Below are 25,712 nucleotides of genomic sequence, written 5' to 3'. Positions count from 1 at the left end.
CCAAGGCGCAAAATAACTGCCCATGAACTGAGAAAAGTCAAGCGTGCAGCTGCCAAGATGCCACTTGCCACCAGTTTGGCCATATTTCAGAGCTGCAACATCACTGGAGTGCCCAAAAGCACAAGGTGTGCAATACTCAGAGACATGGCCAAGGTAAGAAAGGCTGAAAGACGACCACCACTGAACAAGACACACAAGCTGAAACGTCAAGACTGGGCCAAGAAATATCTCAAGACTGATTTTTCTAAGGTTTTATGGACTGATGAAATGAGAGTGAGTCTGGATGGGCCAGATGGATGGGCCCGTGGCTGGATTGGTAAAGGGCAGAGAGCTCCAGTCCGACTCAGACGCCAGCAAGGTGGAGGTGGAGTACTGGTTTGGGCTGGTATCATCAAAGATGGGCTTGTGGGGCCTTTTTGGGTTGAGGATGGAGTCAAGCTCAACTCCCAGTCCTACTGCCAGTTTCTGGAAGACACCTTCTTCAAGCAGTGGTACAGGAAGAAGTCTGCATCCTTCAAGAAAAACATGATTTTCATGCAGGACAATGCTCCATCACACGCGTCCAAGTACTCCACAGCGTGGCTGGCAAGAAAGGGTATAAAAGAAGAAAATCTAATGACATGGCCTCCTTGTTCACCTGATCTGTACCCCATTGAGAACCTGTGGTCCATCATCAAATGTGAGATTTACAAGGAGGGAAAGCAGTCCACCTCTCTGAACAGTGTCTGGGAGGCTGTGGTTGCTGCTGCACGCAATGTTGATGGTGAACAGATCAAAACACTGACAGAATCCATGGATGGCAGGCTTTTGAGTGTCCTTGCAAAGAAAGGTGGCTATATTGGTCACTGATTTGTTTTTGTTTTGTTTTTGAATGTCAGAAATGTATATTTGTGAATGTTGAGATGTTATATTGGTTTCACTGGTAAAAATAAATAATTGAAATGGGTATATATTTGTTTTTTGTTAAGTTGCCTAATAATTATGCACAGTAATAGTCACCTGCACACACAGATATCCCCCTAAAATAGCTAAAACTAAAAACAAACTAAAAATAACTTCCAAAAATATTCAGCTTTGATATTAATGAGTTTTTTGGGTTCATTGAGAACATGGTTGTTGTTCAATAATAAAATAATCCTCAAAAATACAACTTGCCTAATAATTCTGCACTCCCTGTAAAGGGTGTATCTCACAATGACATCTGCAGCAAAAGCTGCCAAATATTATTTATTTTTTTACTAACAGAATATGAAAGCTGTATATATTAAACTTGAATTTCATACTTGCTGTAAAATAGTGTTTTTTGGACAAAAAAGTGTGTCTTTAAAAACCCATAAAATGAAGGCTGTATTTATAGCTTAAATTGCACACTGACTAATCCAGATGTTGTATATTGCCAAAAAAGGGTGATTTTTTTACAACCAGATTATTAGTGCAGTTTTTTAAGCTTGGATTAGAATGTCACAAAAGCGCAGATGCAGTGCTGGTGCACTGAGCTTGCATAAAATGGCCGCCACCGCCTCCCACCTAACTAACAGACGCAGTGTCACACTGGGGTGTTTAGGGCCCACCAGTAAAATTTATTTTGGGGGCCCACCGTACAGATACATTCAAATATAATAAATAATCTAACCAGTTTTTTTATATAAACCTAGGCTGGTTGGTTGAGTTGCTGTACATTGAATTTATGTATGTAGTGCAGTAAATCTAATGTGTTATGTGCCATGTGTGCATAGGGTGGGGGACTAGGGGCCCACCTTGCTGAGGGGCCCACCGGGGGATTTCCCTGTACCCCTGTGGGCCAGTCCGAGCCTGAACAGACGGATAAAAGTTATTATTTTTTGGTCAATGAGCTCAGGGCAGGGTAAAACGATTGTGTTGTGCACCCACACAACTATTTGTCTGTAGATCGCTGAGTTAGATTCTCTCCTATTCTCTCCCTGAAATCACAAGTCGCAGCAGCATCCTCTCCCTACACTAGTAACAGCAGAGTGACGTGTGGCGCTACGTGACTCCAGCTTATATAGAGCCCGGGTCACATGCTGCTCTGGCCAATCATAGCCATGCCATTAGTAGGCGTGGCTGTGATGGCTTCTAAGGTCAGACAGTCAACCGCTTGTTGATTGGCTGCTGTGCAGCATTTCAAAAAGCGCTAAGAAAGCGCTGAACACCGAACCCGAACTTTTACTAAAATGTTCGGGTTCGGGGCCCAAAAATCCTAAAGTTCGGTACGAACCCAAACTTTACAGTTCGGGTTCGCTCAACCCTAATCAGGAAACATCAGGTATCCCTGCAGACCGCAATACTCTCGTATTTAGTAATTTTATATATACTTATTTCATTATTTTCAGTAGTATGATGAAGTGGTGAAAATTATTAGTGCCGCCTTATTTTTGACTGTGGTATCTTATGTGCCCCCCCTATATATTGTTCCTAGAGTCACCACTGATGATTAGCTGTTTGCTTGGAGATCTGTAGAACCAAAACCCCCATGTGTCCCGGAGCTGTACCATACTTGTCCGGTCCAGCGCAGCACAGCAGTAGGAATACATCCCCTCTGCCCTGGTTAGACTTACGGCCGCACCAGCAGCAACATTCCACAAGAATCAAACATGGACAACCAAATTCTCAAAGACATCACAGTTTTCTACACTCTGAAATATCTCCTGGTAGATCTAACACTAGAAGAAGATGAACATACAGTATAGACGTACGACTGAGATAAGAAGATGAATATACAGTATAGACGTACGACTGAGATAAGAAGATGAATATACAGTATAGACGTACGACTGAGATAAGAAGATGAACATACAGTATAGACGTACGACTGAGATAAGAAGATGAACATACAGTATAGACGTACGACTGAGATAAGAAGATGAATATACAGTATAGACGTACGACTGAGATAAGAAGATGAATATACAGTATAGACGTACGACTGAGATAAGAAGATGAACATACAGTATAGACGTACGACTGAGATAAGAAGATGAACATACAGTATAGACGTACGACTGAGATAAGAAGATGAATATACAGTATAGACGTACGACTGAGATAAGAAGATGAATATACAGTATAGACGTACGACTGAGATAAGAAGATGAATATACAGTATAGACGTACGACTGAGATAAGAAGATGAATATACAGTATAGACGTATGACTGAGATAAGAAGATGAATATACAGTATAGACGTATGACTGAGATAAGAAGATGAACATACAGTATAGACGTACCACTGAGATAAGAAGATGAACATACAGTATAGACGTACGACTGAGATAAGAAGATGAACATACAGTATAGACGTATGACTGAGATAAGAAGATGAATATACAGTATAGACGTATGACTGAGATAAGAAGATGAATATACAGTATAGACGTATGACTGAGATAAGAAGATGAACATACAGTATAGATGTACGACTGAGATAAGAAGATATATGGGGGGGGGGGGTAAAGTACTTACAAGGAAACTCCAAATCTTTCTTCACAGTCTTTAAAACTGGGTTTTATAGGATTGCGCAACAGCACAGAGAACAGTCCTCCGATAATGATGTCACCACTCTCATAATAAAAGAGGTTAGAGTCAATGGCTGTAAGGTGACATTGTGATGATGATGATGATGGCTCCGCTCTTCTGTCTCCACAGCATGATGCACTCAGGACAATGATCCAGAATATAACAGCACAGACAGAAGCTGCTGCATCCACCAGAGATAGATCCTTGCACACAGACAGATGGGATTTCATGCTTCCAGTGACAGCTCGGCAGATCCTCAGCTCTCCAGGCCGCACTATATAGAGACCATCAGCACAGAGCTCCAGGTGCAGAGGAACGTCACCAGGATAATTCCAGATTCTCTTCTCTAATAATTCTCTTCTGCTTCTTATTTCAGGCTCTTATTTTATTAAATTATGAAAATGGCAAAAATCCCTGAGAGAATTGAGAAGAAATCTGTTCATCCTGCACCAAGTGCTCATCACACACTATGTAATGCTATAATACACAGTGATTGTAATAAGGAATCTTAGTCCATATTACTCCACATGAGGAGTCAATATAGTGGCCCTTCACAAAGTGGTGAGGGTGGCAACCGCATGAGGAGTCAATATAGTTGCCCAGTCACAGAATGGGGAGGTTGGCAACAGCAGTGGCAGTAACAACACAGGGTGTTGCGTGGCAGTAGGAGAACATGGCAACAAAGGCAGCAGGTGTGGCAGAATCACAATAGTGGCTGAAGCGGGTGAGCAGAAGAAACAGGTCTTTTTTTGCACAGTTTTGGTGTGGCACCCAGAATGATCTAGTCTGAGGCATCAGGCACTGGCGTGTGGAAATCCTGGCTGATCCACACCAGATTAATCTTTACAAAGGTCAGTCTCTCCAGATTTTGGGTGGAAAGGTGAATTCTCCTTGAGGTAACTATGCCCCCTGCTGCACTAAACACTCGCTCTGATGCCACACTACTGGCCAGGCAGGAAAGCTTGTCCAGGGTAAACTCTGCCAGTTGAGGCCACAAATAAAGTTTGGCTCCATGTCTAGCTGCTGCAATTGCTGGTGGGTGTTTTTTTTTCAGTAGGCGGGTGAAGAAAAGTGCTCATTAGAGACTCCAGACTGAAGTTGCTGCTGATGGAGCTGGTGCTGCTCCTGCCCCCCCCCTCCCCGCTTCAACAGTCATGACAGTGGAATGTGAGTGCAGAGGGCCGTTATAGGTCAGGCCTTCGTGAGGATAGCTGATGACACCCAAAGGCAGCAGCCAACTGACTATATAGGATGTCTCGATAGTAGTTAAAGGATAACTGTCACACTTAGACCCTAATTTCAATTTTCATATATGTAGTTACTAATAACAGGATATTCCAGAATCAGTTACTATTAGACTGACTTACCCCATATTTAATAAGATTCAGCCCTTAGCAACCAGTCTGCATAAAACTGCAATATCACTATTCAGTTAAGATGGCCGCCACTGCCCTCACCCTGAGGCTAATCCCGCCTGCCCTCACTAGCCAGTAACAATAGCCCCACAAAAGTGTCAGTAACCACAGTCCTCCCCCTAAAGGGTTAATCTCCTGCAGCACAAAGGGGTCCTCTTACCACATGTTGGTTTCATTTATACACTGAGCGGACGGCAGATCTCCCTTCCCTGCTCTGCGCTGGTTCAACTCTGCATCCTCCATCTCTGCTGAGTGAGGGAGCGTCTGCCAAGCGCAGGGACGGGGAGAAGTGCACACAGCCCAGGCACTGTTATCAGCTGCTGGGGAGGACCTGGCTCTAATCATTTACTTACGGTCCCTGGCTGTCTATAATCTGACCTTGCATGCAGCCTGCTTCTGCGTCCTCCGTCCTTCAACAGATAGACGGGCCATGCCTAGCAACAGATAGACGGACCATGCCTAGCAACAGATAGACTGACCATGCCTAGCAACAGATAGACGGACCATGCCTAGCAACAGATAGATGGACCATGCCTAGCAACTAGAGTTGAGCGGACACCTGGATGTTCGGGTTCGAGAAGATCGGCCGAACTTCCCAAAAATGTTCGGGTTCGGGATCCGAACCCGATCCGAACTTCTTCCCGAACCCGAACCCCATTGAAGTCAATGGGGACCCGAACCCGGCACTAAAAAGGCTGTAAAACAGCCCAGGAAAGGGCTAGAGGGCTGCAAAAGGCAGCAACATGTAGGTAAATCCCCTGCAAACAAATGTGGATAGGGAAATGAATTAAAATAAAAATTAAATAAATAAAAATGAACCAAAATCAATTGGAGAGAGGTCCCATAGCAGAGAATCAGGCTTCACGTCACCCACCACTGTAACAGTCCATTTTCATAAATTTAGGCCCAGCACACAGGCAGAGGAGAGAGGTCCCGTAACAGAGGATCTGGCTTCATGTCAGCAGAGAATTAGTCTGCATGTCATAGCAGAGAATTAGGCTTCACGTCAGCCACCACTGTAACAGTCCATTGTCATATATTTAGGCCCAGCACCCAGGCAGAGGAGAGAGGTCCCGTAACAGACAATCTGGCTTCATGTCAGCAGAGAATCAGTCTGCATGTCATAGCAGAGAATCAGGCTTCACGTCATCCACCACTGCAACAATCCATTGTCATATATTTAGGCCCAGCACCCAGGCAGAGGAGAGAGGTCCCTTAACAGAGAATCTGGCTTCATGTCAGCAGAGAATCAGTCTTCATGTCATAGCAGAGAATCAGGCTTCACGTCACCCACCACTGGAACAGTCCATTGTCAGATATTTAGGCCCAGCACACAGGCAGAGGAGAGAGGTCCCGTAACAGAGAATCAGGCTTCATGTCATAGCAGAGAATCAGGCTTCACGTCATCCACCACTGTAAAAGTCCATTTTCATAAATTTAGGCCCAGCACCCAGGCAGAGGAGAGAGGTCCCGTAACAGACAATCTGGCTTCATGTCAGCAGAGAATCAGTCTGCATGTCATAGCAGAGAATCAGGCTTCACGTCAGCCACCATTGCAACAGTCCATTGTCATATATTTAGGCCCAGCACCCAGGCAGAGGAGAGAGGTCCCTTAACAGAGAATCTGGCTTCATGTCAGCAGAGAATCAGTCTGCATGTCATAGCAGAGAATCAGGCTTCACGTCACCCACCACTGTAACAGTCCATTGTCATAAATTTAGGCCCTGGCACCCAGGCAGAGGAGAGAGGTCCCGTAACAGACAATCTGGCTTCATGTCAGCAGAGAATCAGTCTTCATATCATAGCAGAGAATCAGGCTTCACGTCAGCCACCACTGCAACAGTCCATTGTCATATATTTAGGCCCAGCACCCAGGCAGAGGAGAAAGGTCCCTTAACAGAGAATCTGGCTTCATGTCAGCAGAGAATCAGTCTGCATGTCATAGCAGAGAATCAGGCTTCACGTCACCCACCACTGTAACAGTCCATTGTCATAAATTTAGGCCCAGCACCCAAGCAGAGGAGAGAGGTTCCGTAACACAGAATCTGGCTTCATGTCACCAGAGAATCAGTCTTCATGTCATAGCAGAGAATCAGGCTTCACGTCACCCACCACTGTAACAGTCCATTTTCATAAATTTAGGCCCAGCACCCAGGCAGAGGAGAGAGGTCCCATAACAGACAATCTGGCTTCATGTCGGCAGAGAATCAGTCTGCATGTCATAGCAGAGAATCAGGCTTCACGTCACCCAACATTGGAACAGTCCATTGGCATATATTTAGGCCCCGGCACCCAGACAGAGGAGAGGTTCATTCAACTTTGGGTAGCCTCGCAATATAATGGCAAAATGAAAATAAAAATAGGATTGAATGAGGAAGTGCCCTGGAGTCCAATAATATATGGTTAAGGGGAGGTAGTTAATGTCTAATCTGCACAAGGGATGGACAGGTCCTGTGGGATCCATGCCTGGTTCATTTTTATGAACGTCAGCTTGTCCACATTGGCTGTAGACAGGCGGCTGCGTTTGTCTGTAATGACGCCCCCTGCCGTGCTGAATACACGTTCAGACAAAACGCTGGCCGCCGGGCAGGCCAGCACCTCCAAGGCATAAAAGGCTAGCTCTGGCCACGTAGACAATTTAGAGACCCAGAAGTTGAATGGGGCCGAACCATCAGTCAGTACATGGAGGGGTGTGCACACGTACTGTTCCACCATGTTAGTGAAATGTTGCCTCCTGCTAACACGTTGCGTATCAGGTGGTGGTGCAGTTAGCTGTGGCGTGTTGACAAAACTTTTCCACATCTCTGCCATGCTAACCCTGCCCTCAGAGGAGCTGGCCGTGACACAGCTGCCTTGGCGACCTCTTGCTCCTCCTCTGCCTTGGCCTTGGGCTTCCACTTGTTCCCCTGTGACATTTGGGAATGCTCTCAGTAGCGCGTCTACCAACGTGCGCTTGTACTCGCGCATCTTCTTATCGCGCTCCAGTGCAGGAAGTAAGGTGGGCACATTGTCTTTGTACCGTGGATCCAGCAGGGTGGCAACCCAGTAGTCCGCACACGTTAAAATGTGGGCAACTCTGCTGTCGTTGCGCGGGCACTGCAGCATGTAGTCGCTCATGTGTGCCAGGCTGCCCAGGGGTAAGGACAAGCTGTCCTCTGTGGGAGGCGTATCGTCATCGTCCTGCCTTTCCCCCCAGCCACGCACCAATGATGGGCCTGAGCTGCGTTGGGTGCCACCCCGCTGTGACCATGCTTCATCCTCATCCTCCTCCACCTTCTCCTCATCCTCAACCTCCTCGTCCTCCAGTAGTGGGCCCTGGCTGGCCACATTTGTACCTGGCCTCTGCTGTTAAATAAACCTCCCTCTGAGTCACTTCGAAGAGACTAGCCTGAAAGTGCTAAAAATGACCCCTCTCCTCCTCCTCCTCCTCCTGGGCCACCTCCTCTTCCATCATCGCCCTAAGTGTTTTCTCAAGGAGACATAGAAGTGGTATTGTAACGCTGATAACGGCGTCATCGCCACTGGCCATGTTGGTGGAGTACTCGAAACAGCGCAACAGGGCACACAGGTCTCGCATGGAGGCCCAGTCATTGGTGGTGTAGTGGTGCTGTTCCTGTAGAGCGACTGACCCGTGCGTGCTGCAGCTGAAACTCCACTATGGCCTGCTGCTGCTCGCACAGTCTGTCCAGCATGTGCAAGGTGGAGTTCCACCTGGTGGGCACGTCGCATATGAGGCGGTGAGCGGGAAGGCCGAAGTTACGCTGTAGCGCAGACAGGCGAACAGCGGCAGGATGTGAACGCCGGAAGCGCGCACAGACGGCCCGCACTTTATGCAGCAGCTCTGACATAATCGGGGTAGTTGTGAATGAACTTCTGCACCACCAAATTCAGCACATGCGCCAAGCAAGGGATGTGCGTCAAACCGGCTAGTCCCAGAGCTGCAACGAGATTTCGCCCATTATCGCACACCACCAGGCCGGGCTTGAGGCTCACCGGCAGCAACCACTCGTCGGTCTGTTGTTCTATACCCCGCCACAACTCCTGTGCGGTGTGGGGCCTGTCCCCCAAACATATGAGTTTCAGAATGGCCTGCTGACGTTTACCCCGGGCTGTGCTGAAGTTGGTGGTGAAGGTGTGTGGCTGACTGGATGAGCAGGTGGAAGAAGAGGAGGAGGAAGCTGAGTAGGAGGAGGTGGCAACTGGAGGCAAAGAATGTTGCCCTGCGATCCTTGGCGGCGGAAGGACGTGCGCCAAACAGCTCTCCGCCTGGGGCCCAGCTGCCACTACATTTACCCAGTGTGCAGTTAGGGAGATATAGCGTCCCTGGCCGTGCTTACTGGTCCACGTATCTGTGGTTAGGTGGACCTTGCCACAGATGGCATTGCGCAGTGCACACTTGATTTTATCGGATACTTGGTTGTGCAGGGAAGGCACGGCTCTCTTGGAGAAGTAGTGGCGGCTGGGAACAACATACTGTGGGACAGCAAGCGACATGAGCTGTTTGAAGCTGTCTGTGTCCACCAGCCTAAATGACAGCATTTCATAGGCCAGTAGTTTAGAAATGCTGGCATTCAGGGCCAGGGATCGAGGGTGGCTAGGTGGGAATTTACACTTTCTCTCAAATGTTTGTGAGATGGAGAGCTGAACGCTGCCGTGTGACATGGTTGAGATGCTTGGTGACGGAGGTGGTGGTGGTGTTGGTGGTACATCCCCTGTTTGCTGGGCGGCAGGTGCCAACGTTCCTCCAGAGGCGGAGGAAGAGGCCGAGGCGGCAGCAGCAGAAGAGGCCGAGGCGGCAGCAGCAGAAGAGGTAGCAGGGGGAGCCTGAGTGACTTCCTTGGTTTTAAGGTGTTTACTCCACTGCAGTTCATGCTTTGCATGCAGGTGCCTGGTCATGCAGGTTGTGCTAAGGTTCAGAACGTTAATGCCTCGCTTCAGGCTCTGATGGCACAGCGTGCAAACCACTCGGGTCTTGTCGTCAGCACATTGTTTGTAGAAGTGCCATGCCAGGGAACTCCTTGAAGCTGCCTTTGGGGTGCTCGGTCCAAGATGGCGGCGGTCAGTAGCAGGCGGAGTCTCTTGGCGGCAGGTGTTCTGCTTTTGCCCACTGCTCCCTCTTTTGCTACGCTGTTGGCTCGGTCTCACCACTGCCTCTTCCTCCGAACTGTGAAAGTCAGTGGCACGACCTTCATTCCATGTGGGGTCTAGGATCTCATCGTCCCCTGCATCGTCTTCCACCCAGTCTTGATCCCTGACCTCCTGTTCACGCTATTGGTAGTGATATCAAATAAATTTAATGGTCACATACAAAATGTGACCATTAAATTTATTTGATATCACTACCAATAGCGAGTGCCGGTCCTTACTATATCATTGTAGTTGGCACCTGTGTTTCGTCATCATCAGAGACATGCTGAGGTGGTATTCCCATGTCCTCATCATCAGGAAACATAAGTGGTTGTGCGTCAGTGCATTCTATGTCTTTCACCGCTGGGGAAGGGCTGGGTGGATGCCCTTGGGAAACCCTGCCAGCGGAGTCTTCAAACAGCATAAGAGACTGCTGCATAACTTGAGGCTGAGACAGTTTCCCTGGTATGCATGGGGGTGATGTGACTGACTGATGGGGTTGGTTTTCAGGCGCCATCTGTGCGCTTTCTGCAGAAGACTGGGTGGGAGATAACTGTGAACGTGCTGGATCCACTGTCGGCCAACCCAATTGACTAATGCCTGTACCTGCTCAGGCCTTACCATCCTTAGAACGGCATTGGGCCCCACCATATATCTCTGTAAATTCTGGCGGCTACTGGGACCTGAGGTAGTTGGTACACTAGGACGTGTGGATGTGGCAGAACGGCCACGTCCTCTCCCAGCACCAGAGGGTCCACTAACACCACCACGACCATGTCCGCGTCCGCGTCCCTTACTAGATGTTTTCCTCATTGTTATCGTTCACCACAACAACAAAAATATTATTTGGCCCAATGTATTGTATTCAAATTCAGCTGGATATAAATTTGAGGCCTAGTATTTAGGCGCTGGGTGACAGGTATGGGTTTAGTGACAGAATTAGACTTGGAAATGCACAGTAGCGTGTGTGTGAAGTTATTCTGAATGACCCTATGTGCACCTTCAATATGATCTACCCTTTTAGGGATAGATTTCAAATAGCTCTGATACAGCAGAAACCACTAAATTAGGAAATTGCTAAATTGGGAATTGTATTTCAACCCAGAACAAAAAATGTGCTTTGACGGACACTAAATAACTTGCCCAGCCACAACAGTACAGCAGTAACGACAGATTTAGCGGGATATAAATTTGAGGCCTAGTATTTAGGCGCTGGGTGACAGATATAGATTTACTGACAGAATTAGACTGGGATATGGCCAAAAAATAACCACACTATTGCTGGTTAAATGCACTTGGTGACAGGCGCAGCTTGCCCCTGATGTAGTATATGGCCTAAAAATGAACAGACTATTGCTGGTTAAATGCACTTGGTGTGACAGCTTCACCCTGATGTAGGCTTTAGCCAAAAAACAACCACACCATTGAGGGTTAAATGCACTTGGTGACGGGCGCAGCTTGCCCCTGATGTAGTATATGGCCAAAAAATAAACAGACTATTGCTGGTTAAATGCACTTGGTGTGACAGCTTCACCCTGATGTAGGCTTTAGCCAAAAAACAACCACACCATTGAAGGTTAAATGCACTTGGTCGCAGCTTGTGCTGGCGCACCACAAGACACAAAATGGCCGCCGATCACCCCAGAAAAAAGTGACTGACAAACGGTCTGGGCAGCCTAAAAACAGTGAGCAATTGAGTATCAGCAGCTCAATGATGCACAGCTGCAGATCGATCAATAATCAAGTCCTTTGGAGGAGTTAATCTGCCTAATCTCGCCCTACTGTCGCAGCCGCAACCTCTCCCTACACTAATCAGAGCAGAGTGACGGGCGGCGCTATGTGACTCCAGCTTAAATAGAGGCTGGGTCACATGCTGCACTGGCTAATCACAGCCATGCCAATAGTAGGCATGGCTGTGATGGCCTCTTGGGGCAAGTAGTATGACGCTTGTTGATTGGCTGCTTTGCAGCCTTTCAAAAAGCGCCAAGAAAGCGTCACAAAAGCGCCAAGAAAGCGACAAACACCGAACCCGAACCCGGACTTTTACGAAAATGTCCGGGTTCAGGTCCGTGTCACGGACACCCCAAAATTCGGTACGAACCCGAACTATACAGTCCGGGTTCGCTCATCCCTACTAGCAACCCTATTTTAAGCACAGGTAAAAGTAAGCAGTACAGGGAACAAAAATGTGGAATTAACGGGTAATTGAATACACAGTGAAAAGTTGAAATAGGCCCACCAAGGAGATATTAATTACCACAATCCAATACTCCAAAAAAATAAAAATACAACAGTTATACTTTGTTTATTCTCCCTCTCAGCAGATGCAAAAAAAAGCCCCCATTTTGGAGTGTTAGTGAGGGTTAGTGAGGGTGGTAGAGTGGTGGAGATCCAGTAGTCACCCCTCTCTCAAATAGTGCTAATACAACTGTCACTATGCGCAAGGGACTTGGAAGGACTCCCTTCCGCCATATGCACTGCATTCTGGTCATCTGCCTTGTCTTCCTCATCACCCTCAAGCTCCTCCTGTTCCTCTCCTGTCACTTGTGCAGATAATGTCACGGATGATGTTGCAGATAGCTGGAAGTTATGGATAAACATCCGACTGGCTTGATCCCAAACTAAGGTGACCCCTGTAAAACCCTAAGAGCTCACCCTGACTGCTAAGCACATACAAGGGTCTCAGAGGTAGACGATTGCAATGAGATCCACTGTGGCTCTACTCCCCGGGTGCCCAGCAAGGACAGTATCGTGGTGCTCCTTAAAAACCTTGTGTCGTAAAGTGAGAGGCACAAACAACCTCCCAGGAGGACAAAGATCAGGAGCCTCTGCCTGGGCTGCCTGAACCTCTGCCTCCAATTCAGGATAAAGAGCAGAGACCACCACCCCTTCAGCCAAAATGGGACCCGGGTCTTCAAAGTTCCCCCCTCCCTGAAAACAACGTGACAGGGCATCAGCCTTCACATTTTTAACCCCAGGGCGGAACGTGACAACAAAATTAAACCTAGAAAAGAATAAAGACCATCTGGCCTGTCTCGGGTTCAGACGCTTGGCTGATTCCAAGTAGGCCCGATTCTTATGGTCAGTAAACACGGTAATAGGGTGTCTGGCTCCCTCTAGCCAATGGCACCATTCCTCTAAAGCTAATTTAATGGCCAGCAACTCCCTATCTCCCACATCGTAATTTCTCTCTGCGGAGGAGAGTTTCCTTGAGAAAAAGGCACACGGTCTCCATTTGGCAGGAGAGGGACCCTGAGATAAGACAGCACCCACACCTACCTCAGAAGCGTCCACCTCAACAATAAAAGGTAGAGAGACATCAGGTTGTACCAAAATGGGAGCGGAAACAAAAGCTCTCTTTAATACTAGAAAAGGCCTTAAGCGAATCTGCTGACCAGGAAGGAAAAATCTACCCCCTTTTTAGTCATATCAGTGAGTGGCTTAACAACAGAGGAATAATTCAAAATGAACTTTCTGTAATAATTGGCAAAACCCAAAAACCGCATCAGCGCCTTCTGATTCTCAAGAAGCTCCCAATCAAGAACAGCGCGGACCTTCGCAGGGTCCATGCGAAAACCAGAAGCGGAGAGAAGAAAACCAAGAAATTGAATCTCCGGAACCACAAACACACATTTTTCCAGTTTAGCGTACAATTTATTCTCCTGCAGAATGAGCAAGACCTGACGTAGGTGGTCCCTATGAGTTTTGAAATCAGAAGAAAAAATCAAAATGTCATCTAGATACACCAGTACAAATTTCCCCATTAAATGATAAAAAATGCTGTTCACAAAATGTTGGAAGACGGCTAGAGCATTCATCAAACCAAAGGGCATAACCAAATTCTCGAAATGGCCCTCAGGGGTATTGAAGGCCAGTCTTCCATTCGTCCCCTTCTCTGAACCTGACCAGGTTGTATGCCCCTCTTAAATCCAACTTAGAAAAAAACTTTAGCCCCAACAATCTGGTTAAACAGGTCCGGGATCAGAGGAAGCGGATAAGGATCACGAATTGTGATACAGTTCAGCTCCCTGAAATCCAGACAAGGTCTTAAAGAACCATCTTTTTTCTTAACAAAAAAAACCCCAGCGGCAACAGGTGACTTCGAGGGTTGGATGTGTCCCTTTCTAAGGCTCTCAGAGATATAAGCACGCATAGCGACTCTTTCAGGTTGGGAGAGATTGTATAAACGTGATTTTGGCAGCTTGGCGCCTTAGATGCGATCAATAGGGCAATCGTACTCCCGGTGAGGGGCCAACTCCTGGACACCACTCTCGGAAAACACATCCGAAAGAGAGAAAAGATGGCACAGTCTTGGTAGAAACCTCTGAAAGAGACGCCGTGAGGCAATTCTCTCAGCAAAAGTCACTCCAACCATTTATTTGCCTTGCTTGTGTCATGGTCTTACCTTCTTACTGTTCTCCTTCGTTTGACATGTGCTGGCGGCCATCTTGGTTTCTGGGTTTCTTGTAGCCTCCCACCCTGCAGGCTTCTCCTTCCCACTGGGAGGAGCTGGATGCCTAGCTCATATATATAGGAGGTCTGTGGCTTCAGTTCCTTGCTTGGTCCTCCTGTGTTCACATGCTTCTAAGACTGCTGCTGCTTCTGGTTCCTGATCCTGGCCTCGTCTGACTATCCCGTTGGTTCCTGATCCTGGCTTCGTCTGACTACCCTGCTGGTTCCTGATCCAGGCTTCGTCTGACTACCCTTCTAGTTCCTGACCCCTGTCTACGCAAGACCCTGCTTCGGTTTAGCCATCCGTTTGGACTTTTGCTTACAGCTTGATTTGCAATAAAGCCTTCTTATTTCCACTTATCTCTTGTTGTACGTCTGGTTCATGGTTCCATGACATTAGGACCAAGCCATGAATTTTGACGGTACAGGGCCATCCTCGCTACCTACGCTGGTTGCCAGACTTGATCAGCAGGATCACCTGTTGGGTCGGTTCGCTGTGGCGTTGCAAACCCTGCTTGAACGCACGGCTCATTTCGCTTCCGTTGCCGATGGGTCGGTTGTCGCTCCTGGGCCCGCTCCTACTGCCGCTCCGGTTGTTGCGCAAGAGTCTACCCCGACACCTGTTGCTGCGCCTGCGGTGTCTCGGGGTATGACCGGTTCTGCCCCCCTTCCACAGCGCTTTGGGGGAGAGCCAACTCAGTGCCGAGGTTTCCTTAACCAGGTGGGCATTTATTTCGAGTTGCTGCCACATGCCTTTCCTACTGAGAGATCAAAGGTGGGCTTCTTGATCTCGCTGCTCTCGGACAAGGCCTTGGCCTGGGCCAGCCCTTTATGGGAGAACAACAATCCGGTGGTTGCCGAGTTTTCCGGTTTTGTTGCTTCTCTTCGGAAGGTATTCGATGTGCCGGCTCGTGCTGCCTCTGCTGCGAAGCTCCTTATGTCCATCAGACAGGGTTCACGATCCGTAGCTGAATACGCCATTGAGTTTCGTACCCTGGCAGCAGAGGTGGGCTGGAATAATGAGGCTCTGGTCGCTGCTTTCTCTCATGGGCTCTCGGATGCCTTGAAGGATGAGGTTGCAGCTAAGGACCTACCAGTGGAGCTCGAGTCTCTTATTTCTTTCCTGATTTTGATTGACACCAGACTCAGGGAGAGGCCTTCCTTTAAGGAGAGCCTGCGGAGGTCTTCTAACAGATTGGCGCCTACGTTTGCTGTCCCACCCGTGCCTCCCTCTCCTCCCACGCCTCCTGGGGATGACTTGTCTGGGGGTGAACCCATGCAGCTGGGGTTTGCTCGCCTGTCCGAGGGGGAGAGGGTACTCCGGAGACGCGAGGGCCGATGCATGTACTGTGGTCTCGGTGGGCATTTTCGGTTGGCATGTCCGAACCGTCCGGGAAACGCTCGCACCTGAGATCCTGTCGGGGGCAGATCTTGGGTGGAGTCTCCTCGTCCCCGGTTTCCCGTGTTGACAAACCACTGATCACTGTTGTCCTCTCCTGGGTCGGGGGCTCGGTGACGACCCAGGCGTTGGTGGACTCTGGTGCTGGTGGTTTGTTCATTGATAGTGTGTTCGCTGCCGCCAATTCCATTCCTCTGCAGCCTCGAGGTTCCCCACTGGCTCTTGAGGCGATAGACGGCAGACCCCTTCTGCCGCCACACGTGACTCATGAGACCCTTCCAGTGGGGATAGCCATTGGTGCCGTTCACAGAGAGTCGGTCTGTCTCCAGGTGATTTCGTCTCCACACTACCCGGTGGTCTTGGGGTACCCCTGGCTCCAGAAGCATAATCCGACTTTCGATTGGAGATCGGCCGAGATCCTCTCGTGGTCACCGCAGTGTGGGGCTAGTTGCATCCATGGGCCTGTCAAGTTGCTGTGTACTTCCTCGGACTCTCTGTTGCCTCCTGAATACGAAGAGTACCGGGATGTATTCGATAAGGTGCGCGCGGTTGCCCTACCTCCGCACCGCCCATACGATTGTGCCATAGAGTTACAATCTGGTGCCGTTCCTCCTCGTGGCAAAGTCTATCCACTGTCGGTAGCGGAGAATGAGGCCATGGAGGAGTACGTGAGGGAGGCGCTTTCACGCGGACACATTCGCAAATCCTCGTCCCCGGCAGGGGCTGGATTTTTCTTTGTGAAAAAGAAGGGCGGTGAGTTGAGGCCTTGCATCGATTACAGGGGTCTCAATCGCATCACGATCAAGAACGCTTACCCGATACCCTTGATTTCCGAGCTGTTCGATCGCCTCAAAGGGGCCACGGTCTTTACCAAACTCGACCTGAGGGCGGCATATAACCTGGTAAGGATCAAGGCGGGCGATGAGTGGAAGACCGCGTTTAACACCAGGACCAGGTCATTATGAATCCTTGGTTATGCCATTTGGGTTGTGCAATGCGCCCGCAGTCTTCCAGGAATTCATCAACGATGTTTTCCGTGACCTGTTGCAGCAGTGTGTGGTGGTCTATTTGGATGACATCTTGGTATATTCTGAATCCATGGAGGCCCACATTATGGATGTCAGACGAGTGTTGCAACGGTTACGAGAGAACAGGCTGTTCGGTAAGCTTGAGAAATGCGAATTTCACCGATCCCAGGTAACCTTCTTAGGTTACATCATTTCCGCTGAGGGGTTCTCCATGGATCCTGAGAAGGTTTCGGCTGTCTTACAGTGGCCCCAGCCCAGTGGTCTCCGTGCCCTGCAGCAGCTTTTTGGGCTTCGCCAATTATTATCGGAAGTTCATCAGGAACTTTTCTATGCTAGCCAAGCCTCTCACGGATCTGACCAGGAAGGGCAGTAATTTCCAGGTCTGGCCGCTCGAGGCCATCCGAGCTTTTGAGGCTCTAAAGTCCGCCTTTGTGTCGGCTCCGATTCTGTCGCATCCCAACCCTGGGTTGCCCTTTGTCCTCGAGGTGGACGCGTCTGAGACGGGAGTAGGCGCCCTTCTGTCTCAGCGTAGAACACCAGAGGGTCCTCTGCTTCCCTGTGGGTTTTACTCCCGGAAACTGTCTTCCGCGGAGTGCAACTATCAGATTGGTTACAGGGAGTTATTGGCCATCGTGCAGGCCCTTAAAGAATGGAGGCACTTGCTCGAGGGTTCGGTGGTTCCGGTTCTCATCCTGACGGACCACAAGAATCTGACCTACCTTTCTGAGGCCAAGAGATTGACACCACGTCAGGCCAGATGGGCTCTGTTCTTGTCACGTTTTAATTACGTGGTCTCCTACCTACCCGGTTCCAAGAACATCAGAGCGGATGCCTTATCACGGCAGTACTCCGAGCTGTCCGGGGAGGAGTCGATTCCGACTTCGGTCATACCTCCGAATCAGATCCTGGCCGCCATTCGCACCAGCCTGACCTCTCCCCTGGGTGAGCAGATTTTGGCGACTCAATCTGGTGCTCCCTCTGGGAGACCCAACGGCAGGTGTTTTGTGCCTGAGGAGTTGCGCACTCGGTTGTTGCGAACCTACCATAACTCCAAGGCCGCGGGGCATCCTGGTAAGAATCAGCTGTCCTGGGCTGTTTCACGTCTGTTCTGGTGGCCTTCTCTACGTTCCGACATCGCCGCATATGTAGCGGCATGCTCCGTTTGTGCCCAGAGTAAGTCCCCTCGGCACCTTCCGTTGGGTCTTTTGCAACCCATAGCCACCGGGGAGCGCCCATGGTCACACCTGGGGATGGATTTCATTGTGGACCTCCCTGCATCCCGAGGCCATACGGTCATTCTCATGATTGTGGATCGGTTTTCCAAAATGTGCCACTGTGTTCCTCTCAAGAAGTTACCCTCTGCACAAGAGTTGGCCACGATTTTCGCCAGGGAGGTCTTCCGGTTGCACGGTTTGCCCAAGGAGATTGTGTCGGATCGGGGGAGTCAGTTTGTGTCCAGGTTCTGGCGCGCCTTTTGCTCCCAGTTGGGGATTCATCTCTCTTTCTCCTCGGCCTACCACCCTCAGTCCAATGGGGCCGCAGAACGATCCAATCAGGCCTTGGAGCAATTCCTTCGTTGCTATGTCTCCGATCACCAAGACAATTGGGTTGACCTCCTGCCTTGGGCTGAGTTTGCCAGGAACACGGCGGTGAACTCTTCCTCTGGGACGTCTCCCTTCATGGCCAATTATGGGTTCCAACCTGCCGTGTTACCGGAGGTATTCTCTCCCCAGGATATTCCGGCTGTGGAGGATCACCTTTCCGTCCTACGTGCTTCTTGGGTACAGATCCAGAGGTCCCTTGAGGTCTCTGCGCAGCGCCAGAGACTCCAGGCTGATCGCAGACGAGCGCCCGCTCCTTCCTACCAGGTCGGAGACCGTGTATGGTTGTCCACCCGCAACCTCAACCTTCGAGTGCCCACTCCCAAGCTGGCACCTTGCTTTGTTGGTCCCTTCCGAGTGCTTCGCAGGGTAAACCCGGTAGCCTATGCCCTTGCGCTTCCTCCTGGCATGCGGATCTCCAACGTGTTTCATGTCTCCCTGTTGAAGCCATTGGTGTGTAATCGTTTTAACTTCCTCGGTTCCTCGGCCCCGTCCGGTCCAAGTGGGCAATCGTGAGGAATATGAGGTGAGCAATATCCTGGACTCACGCCTGGTCCGCGGTCGGTTGCAGTTTTTGGTCCATTGGCGTGGTTATGGTCCAGAGGAGCGTTCCTGGGTTCCCTCCGCAGATGTCCATGCTCCTGCTTTGCTCCGAGCCTTCCACGCACGCTTCCCTCAGAAACCGTTCCTTACTCCGCGGAGGAGGGGCCCTTGAGGGGGAGGTACTGTCATGGTCTTACCTTCTTACTGTTCTCCTTCGTTTGACATGTGCTGGCGGCCATCTTGGTTTCTGGGTTTCTTGTAGCCTTCCACCCTGCGGCTTCTCCTTCCCACTGGGAGGAGCTGGATGCCTAGCTCATATATATAGGAGGTCTGTGGCTTCAGTTCCTTGCTTGGTCCTCCTGTGTTCACATGCTTCTAAGACTGCTGCTGCTTCTGGTTCCTGATCCTGGCCTCGTCTGACTACCCCGTTGGTTCCTGATCCTGGCTTCGTCTGACTACCCTGCTGGTTCCTGATCCAGGCTTCGTCTGACTACTCTTCTAGTTCCTGACCCCTGTCTACGCAAGACCCTGCTTCGGTTTAGCCATCCGTTTGGACTTTTGCTTACAGCTTGATTTGCAATAAAGCCTTCTTATTTCCACTTATCTCTTGTTGTACGTCTGGTTCATGGTTCCATGACAGCTTGCCAATCAATGGTGGGGTTATGTTTAGTGAGCCAGGGTAGCCCCAACACTAGAGGAGTAGGTAATCCGCTTAGGACGAAACATGACATATCCTCAACATGAGCATCACCCACAGTCAAATGGATATTGTGAACTATGCCCTTTAACGATTTTTTAGAAAGTGGAGGGAATTCAATAGCAAAAACAGGTATATCCTTTTCCAAAGTGCATACCTGGAAACCATGTGTTATAGCAAATTGATTATCAATGAGATTGACAGCTGCTCCACTATCTACAAAAATCTTACAAACAATGTTCTTGCTATCTAGCGCCACCCTGACAGGTAGGACAAAACGGGAACTACAAGCAAACGGAAAACCTTCAATTTCCGCATTCAACCTTGCCAATAGTAGCAAATGGAAAGTTTTTAGAGGGTTTTTTCTTTTTGTTTTTTCTTTTATTACCCTCAGAAAACTCCCTGAATCTCCTAGAGGGGCAAACATTAGCCACACGATTTATACCCCACAACAGAAACAAACCCTCCTCTGAGAGCTGAATCCTCTACTATCAGAGGCAAGCAAACCCAGCTGCATGGCCTCCTGCTCAGAGGGGATTGAGAGAGACTGAGGCCCCTGCGCACTGAATGAGACCGCCCCACTGTCCTTGGACTGAATATGACAGGAAGGAGTGGTCTCTTCTCTCTCTCTAAGAAGCCTGTCAATACGAACAGCTAGAGACATGGCAGACTCTAACGAGGCAGGTCTCTCATGAAACGCAAATGCATCTTTCAATCCCTCCGAAAGACCATGGCAAAATTGACTTCGGAGTGCAGCATCGTTCCAACCAGTATCAAGCTGCCCATCTCCGAAATTCAGAACAATATATCTCTGCGGACTGTTTACCCTGGCATAAAAGACACAGTTTAGATTCAGCCAGAGCAATACGATCCGGGTCATCATATATCTGCCCCAGGGCTACAAAAAATTAATCCACTGATCGGAGGGGCCGTGCCCCCACTGGCAGCAGAAAAGGCCCAAGACTGAGCATTATCCCTGAGCAGCGAGATGATGATTCCCCACCCTCTGCCCCTCATCACCAGAGGAATGGGGAAGTAGGTGAAAATGGAGTTTGCAAGCCTCTCTAAAGCAAACAAAATTCTCACTACCCCCGGAGAACGAATCCGGAAGTGAGATCTTAGGCTCGGAACAAACTCCATGAATGCAAGCAGAACTGGTCACCTGAAACTGAGACACAGTTTTACGGAGATCTGCTACCTCCAGTGAAAGACCCTGCATGCGGTCAATCAAGGCTGAAAAAGGATCCATGCTTAAGACGGTAATGGCGGTTTGTAATGTCAGGGATGATGTTGCAGATAGCTGGAAGTTAAGGATAAACATCCGACTGGCTTGATCCCCAGCTAAGGAGCATAAAGGTGACCCTTGTAAAACCCTAAGAGCTCACCCTGACAGCTAAGCACATACAAGGGTCTCAGAGGTAGTTGATTGCATGCCCTCGTACCTAGACTGTGTGACACCTGAAAACCCTATAATAGTGAGGGGACACGACCACCGGCTCCCTGCACTTAATACGGAGGGAGTCAGGGTCACCTAGAATCAAGCCAGCAAGGAAACACAATACATGAAAGGACTTATCTGAATAAGCAGTAACAGAAGTCTCCAGCACTGATCACCTCAATCCAGGAAGAAGTATAAACCGCAAAGTGAGGCAGTATGGAAGGGAATATAAAGGGAGGCAATTAGTGTAAATAGTTGACAGCTGGGAGAAGGAAATGAGATGACAAAGTGAAACCAAAACAAAGAACATCATGCAAGAGGTACAGAAGAACGTCTGCCAGACCTTCTCAGAGAGCTCGCGGTGACAGATAAACTACCAATTTTTGTATACATTGCTTGTCTGTGAATTTCCTCCTCCTCCTCCTCCTCCTCCAGTTCAGCCCCCACAGCGCTCAAGTGGCCATGAGATGTAGGCACCATGTCTCCTGTCCCCTGGCCAGCCAGATTTAGCAGCATCTGTTCCAGAACATGAAGCAGTGGAATGACATCATTCATCCCGTAGTCCTGGCAACTGAAAAATAAAGTGGCCTCCTCAAAGGGCCTGAGCAAATGGCAGGAGTCATGCATGAGCTGCCATTGGATAACATTGATGTTACACATGGGAGTGCTCTTGTCTGCCTGCATCATCAATAAATCGCTCACAGCCTTCCTCTGTTTATATAGCCGGTCCAACACGTGGAGGGTGGAGTTCAAACTGGAGGAAATTTTGCATATCAGGTGGTGAAGCCTTGACTGCTAGAGAAGGGTTTTAGGCCACTGGGTGATGCAGTGGTTGCTGCATCAGGCTGTACCACTACATTAGTGCCACTGTTTTCCCAGGCTACTTTATGGTCATGCTGCATGTACTGACACAGGGCCAATATTGGCACCCTGGCCATGCATCACCTTCTGCCCACAGATTTTACAAACTGCCAGGATGACATCCTCCGGCGACTTGATGAAAAATTCCCAGATCGGCGATTATGGCATTTCCCCCCCACCACTGTGTGCTGACTGCCTGCTGCCGCTGCCTACATAAACCTGTGCACTGCTAATTCTTTCCTGACAGGTAGGCCGCTCCTGAGTACCGGCCGTTCTACCCCGGGAATTGAAATTAGAATTCTCAATATTTTGCAAATATTTTGTAGAATATTTGTAGAATATTTGCAAATTCGAATATTCGTTATATTCTACAATTTATTTTACTCAAAATATCGGCAAGGTAATGATCGTGTAAGATGTGAATATTACTCGATCAATACAAATGTGTGTCAAAAACGAATATATAGCACTATAGAATTTAGTGCTATATATTCGTTTTTTAGAATATTCTTCTTTTTTTTTCCATCTGAAGTCATGATAGTGTTGATTGCAAATTTTCATAATGCACATTTTTATCGCAAATTTTTCAACTGCTGAGTAAAAACATGATTCCTCCCTGCTTCTTGCTTGTGGGCCAATGAGTCATTGACCCACAAGCAACTTAAGCAGGAAGGAATCATGACTTCAGATGAAAAAAAAAAGACAAATATTCTAAAAAACAAATATATGTGATATAATGCTATACATTCATTTTTTAGAATACTCGGAATATTCTAAAACAAGAATATATAGCAATATAGTGAATATTCAAAAAAACGAATGTAAGAGCAATTTAGCTAATATAGTGCTATAATCTTTTTTTTTAATAGTTGTAATTTTTTTTCCAATCTGAACTTCAGATGAGAAAAAAATTACAACTATTAGACAAAGAATATTATAGAACCATATTAGCTAAATTGCTCTATATTAGTTATTTTTTTCTCGAATATTCATTATATTGCTATATACAGTATTCTTGTTTTAGAATATTCCGAATATTCGAAAAAACTAATATATTCGATATAGTGCTATATATTCATTTTTTAGAATATTTGTCATTTTTCCCATCTAAAGTCATTCCTCCCTGCTTAAGTTGCTTGTGGGCCAATGACTCAAGCAAGAAGCTTTTTGTTTTTACTCGGCAAGTGAAAAATTTGCGATAAAAATTTGCATTACGAAAATTTGCAATCAACACTACTCCTAAAGTCAAAGATATTGCGGCCTTCTCATTAGCCCACAAGCTAAAAGCAGGGAGGGATCATGTGTACTGATTAAAAAAAAATCTTGAATATTCAAAATTACAAATATATATCACTATATTCTAAATATTTGCGATAAAAATTAGCAATTTGAATATTCATGATCAACACTATTCGCTATGATATATTTGGTTCCCCTGCACAGTTGAAGAGGCCAAAATATTACAACGTCCTGGAACATGGGTGCAATGTAACTGTTTCGCTGACATGAAAATTGGAATATGGTTGTTATGGGCAACCAAGCTGCTTTTCTTTTACACCAATTTAGATATATCTCCCCCAAGTATGAGTAAAATAATGGATTAACTCTTAATGTGGGTGCAGTATAACGTCATGTACACTGTGATACACTCAACCTGCAGTCTCAAAACAGTGTCCCTGCACTGTCCCTGCACTGTCCCTGCACTCACCCTCTCCAGTATGCTTTTTAAACCAGTTTTCAGCACCGCTGTCAGTAGCGCATGAGCGTTTAACGCGTCTCTCCCTATGCTCACAGTAATATGGCGGAGACCGCGTGGGATGAGGCTTTTATAATTCTGTGACAGGGGAATGGCTAACTACATGGCATTATGGGTCATATTGCGTGCCCGGGCTTCTGACTTTCACTTTTGAACACGTACAGCTGCTATTTTAGGAAAAACTGATTTGTTAACACGAAACGCAAGGAAATTCTAATTCAGGGCGAATCGATTTTTTTTCACTTCAGATCTAATTCTACTTCGGATGCCTCTATTTTCTCACCGCCAACACTAGTGTTAACGCAGCTGTGGCTGTGATGCCAATATTAGCACCCTGAGTCTGACCTTCTGCTCAAATATCCTGCTTATCACCATGCTAAAGTTCCCCAGTGACTTCCTGAAAATTCCCACACTGCCGAGTATGCCATTTACCACCACCACTGTGTGATGCCTGGCGCTGCTTTTATGAGCCCGTGCTCTGCTAGTGGGTTCCTCACAGGTAGACTCCTGAGTAGTAGACAGTCTACACCTCTCATTGCTTCCACCATGGTGTCTCATGGGTGTAATCCGTGCACCGGGGTGGGCTCTCCAGGACACAGCAAAGTAATAAACAAGGAAAGCAGGTCAAATACCTGTTTTGCCAAAACCATATTTTACTTAAATGTGGTCATAGACACAACCACAGATGCTGGTTACACACAAATACATTTGCATACACCATGCCAGGCAGCTGGGCCCTTGTATTGTACAGCACGGCGCCCTCCGATGGATTCTGGAGCTATTAGCAGCAAATTTACCTACTGGCAGGATCAAGTAGACCAGCCACACCTTACCTGTTATCACCCTAGAGTCAGGAACAATTAACCCCTTCAACCCCTGGCCTGTTTTCAACTTCCTGCCCAGGTCCATTTTTTTGCAAATCTGACATTTGTCACTTTATGTGGTAATAACTAGGGTTGAGTGAACCCGAACTGTAAAGTTCGGGTTGGTACCGAACTTTAGGATTTTTAGGCCCCGAACCCAAACATTTCATTAAAAGTTTGGTGTTCGGCGATTTCTCTGCGCTTTTTAAAAGGCTACAGAGCAGCCAATCAACAAGCGTTTAACTGTCTGACCTTAGAAGCCATCACAGCCTCACCTACTAATGACATGGCTGTGATTGGCCAGAGCAGCATGTGACCCGGGCTCTATATAAGCTGGAGTCACGTAGCGCCGCACGTCACTCTGCTGTTACTAGTGTAGGGAGAGGATGCTGCAGCTGTGAGGGAGAGAATAGGACAGAATCTTTGTTCAGAACGTGAATCTAACTCAGCGATCTACATACATTTAGTTGTGTGGGTGCAGAGCACAATCTTTTTACGCTGCCCTGAGCCCAGTGACCGAAAAAAAACTACTTTTATCTGTCTGTTAGTCAGGTGGGTGGCACGCCTACACGTACTGAATGATGGGTCTGCCCCCTTCAACTTCTGGGTCTCCAAATTGGGCACATGGCCTGAGCTTGCCCTTTACGCCTTGGAGGTGCTGGCCTGCCCTGCAGCCAGTGTATTATCTGAACGTGTGTTTAGCACGGCAGGGGGCGTCATCACAGACATTATAATGAACCAGGCATGGATCCCACAGGACTTGTCCGTACTGTAGGAAGGTGCAAGGGTCCGTCATTGACGGAAGGTACGTGTCACCGAGGTTCCTGGCCTCGGTGAGATAAGAACCGGTTATTTTATGTGTCAGCCGCAGCTAGTACTCGCTGACACTGTTTATTCTTAGTGTGGCTGAAAAGCCGAGACTGCTGGTACTAACCTAAGGATAGGGCATGGAGATGACTGAGGGGAAAGGGGGAGGAGAGGAGACCACCGGATCCCC

This window comes from Bufo gargarizans, chromosome 1 (assembly GCF_014858855.1).
Source record: "Bufo gargarizans isolate SCDJY-AF-19 chromosome 1, ASM1485885v1, whole genome shotgun sequence".
Lineage (NCBI taxonomy): Eukaryota > Metazoa > Chordata > Amphibia > Anura > Bufonidae > Bufo > Bufo gargarizans.
Note: the sequence above shows the minus strand (reverse complement) of the source record.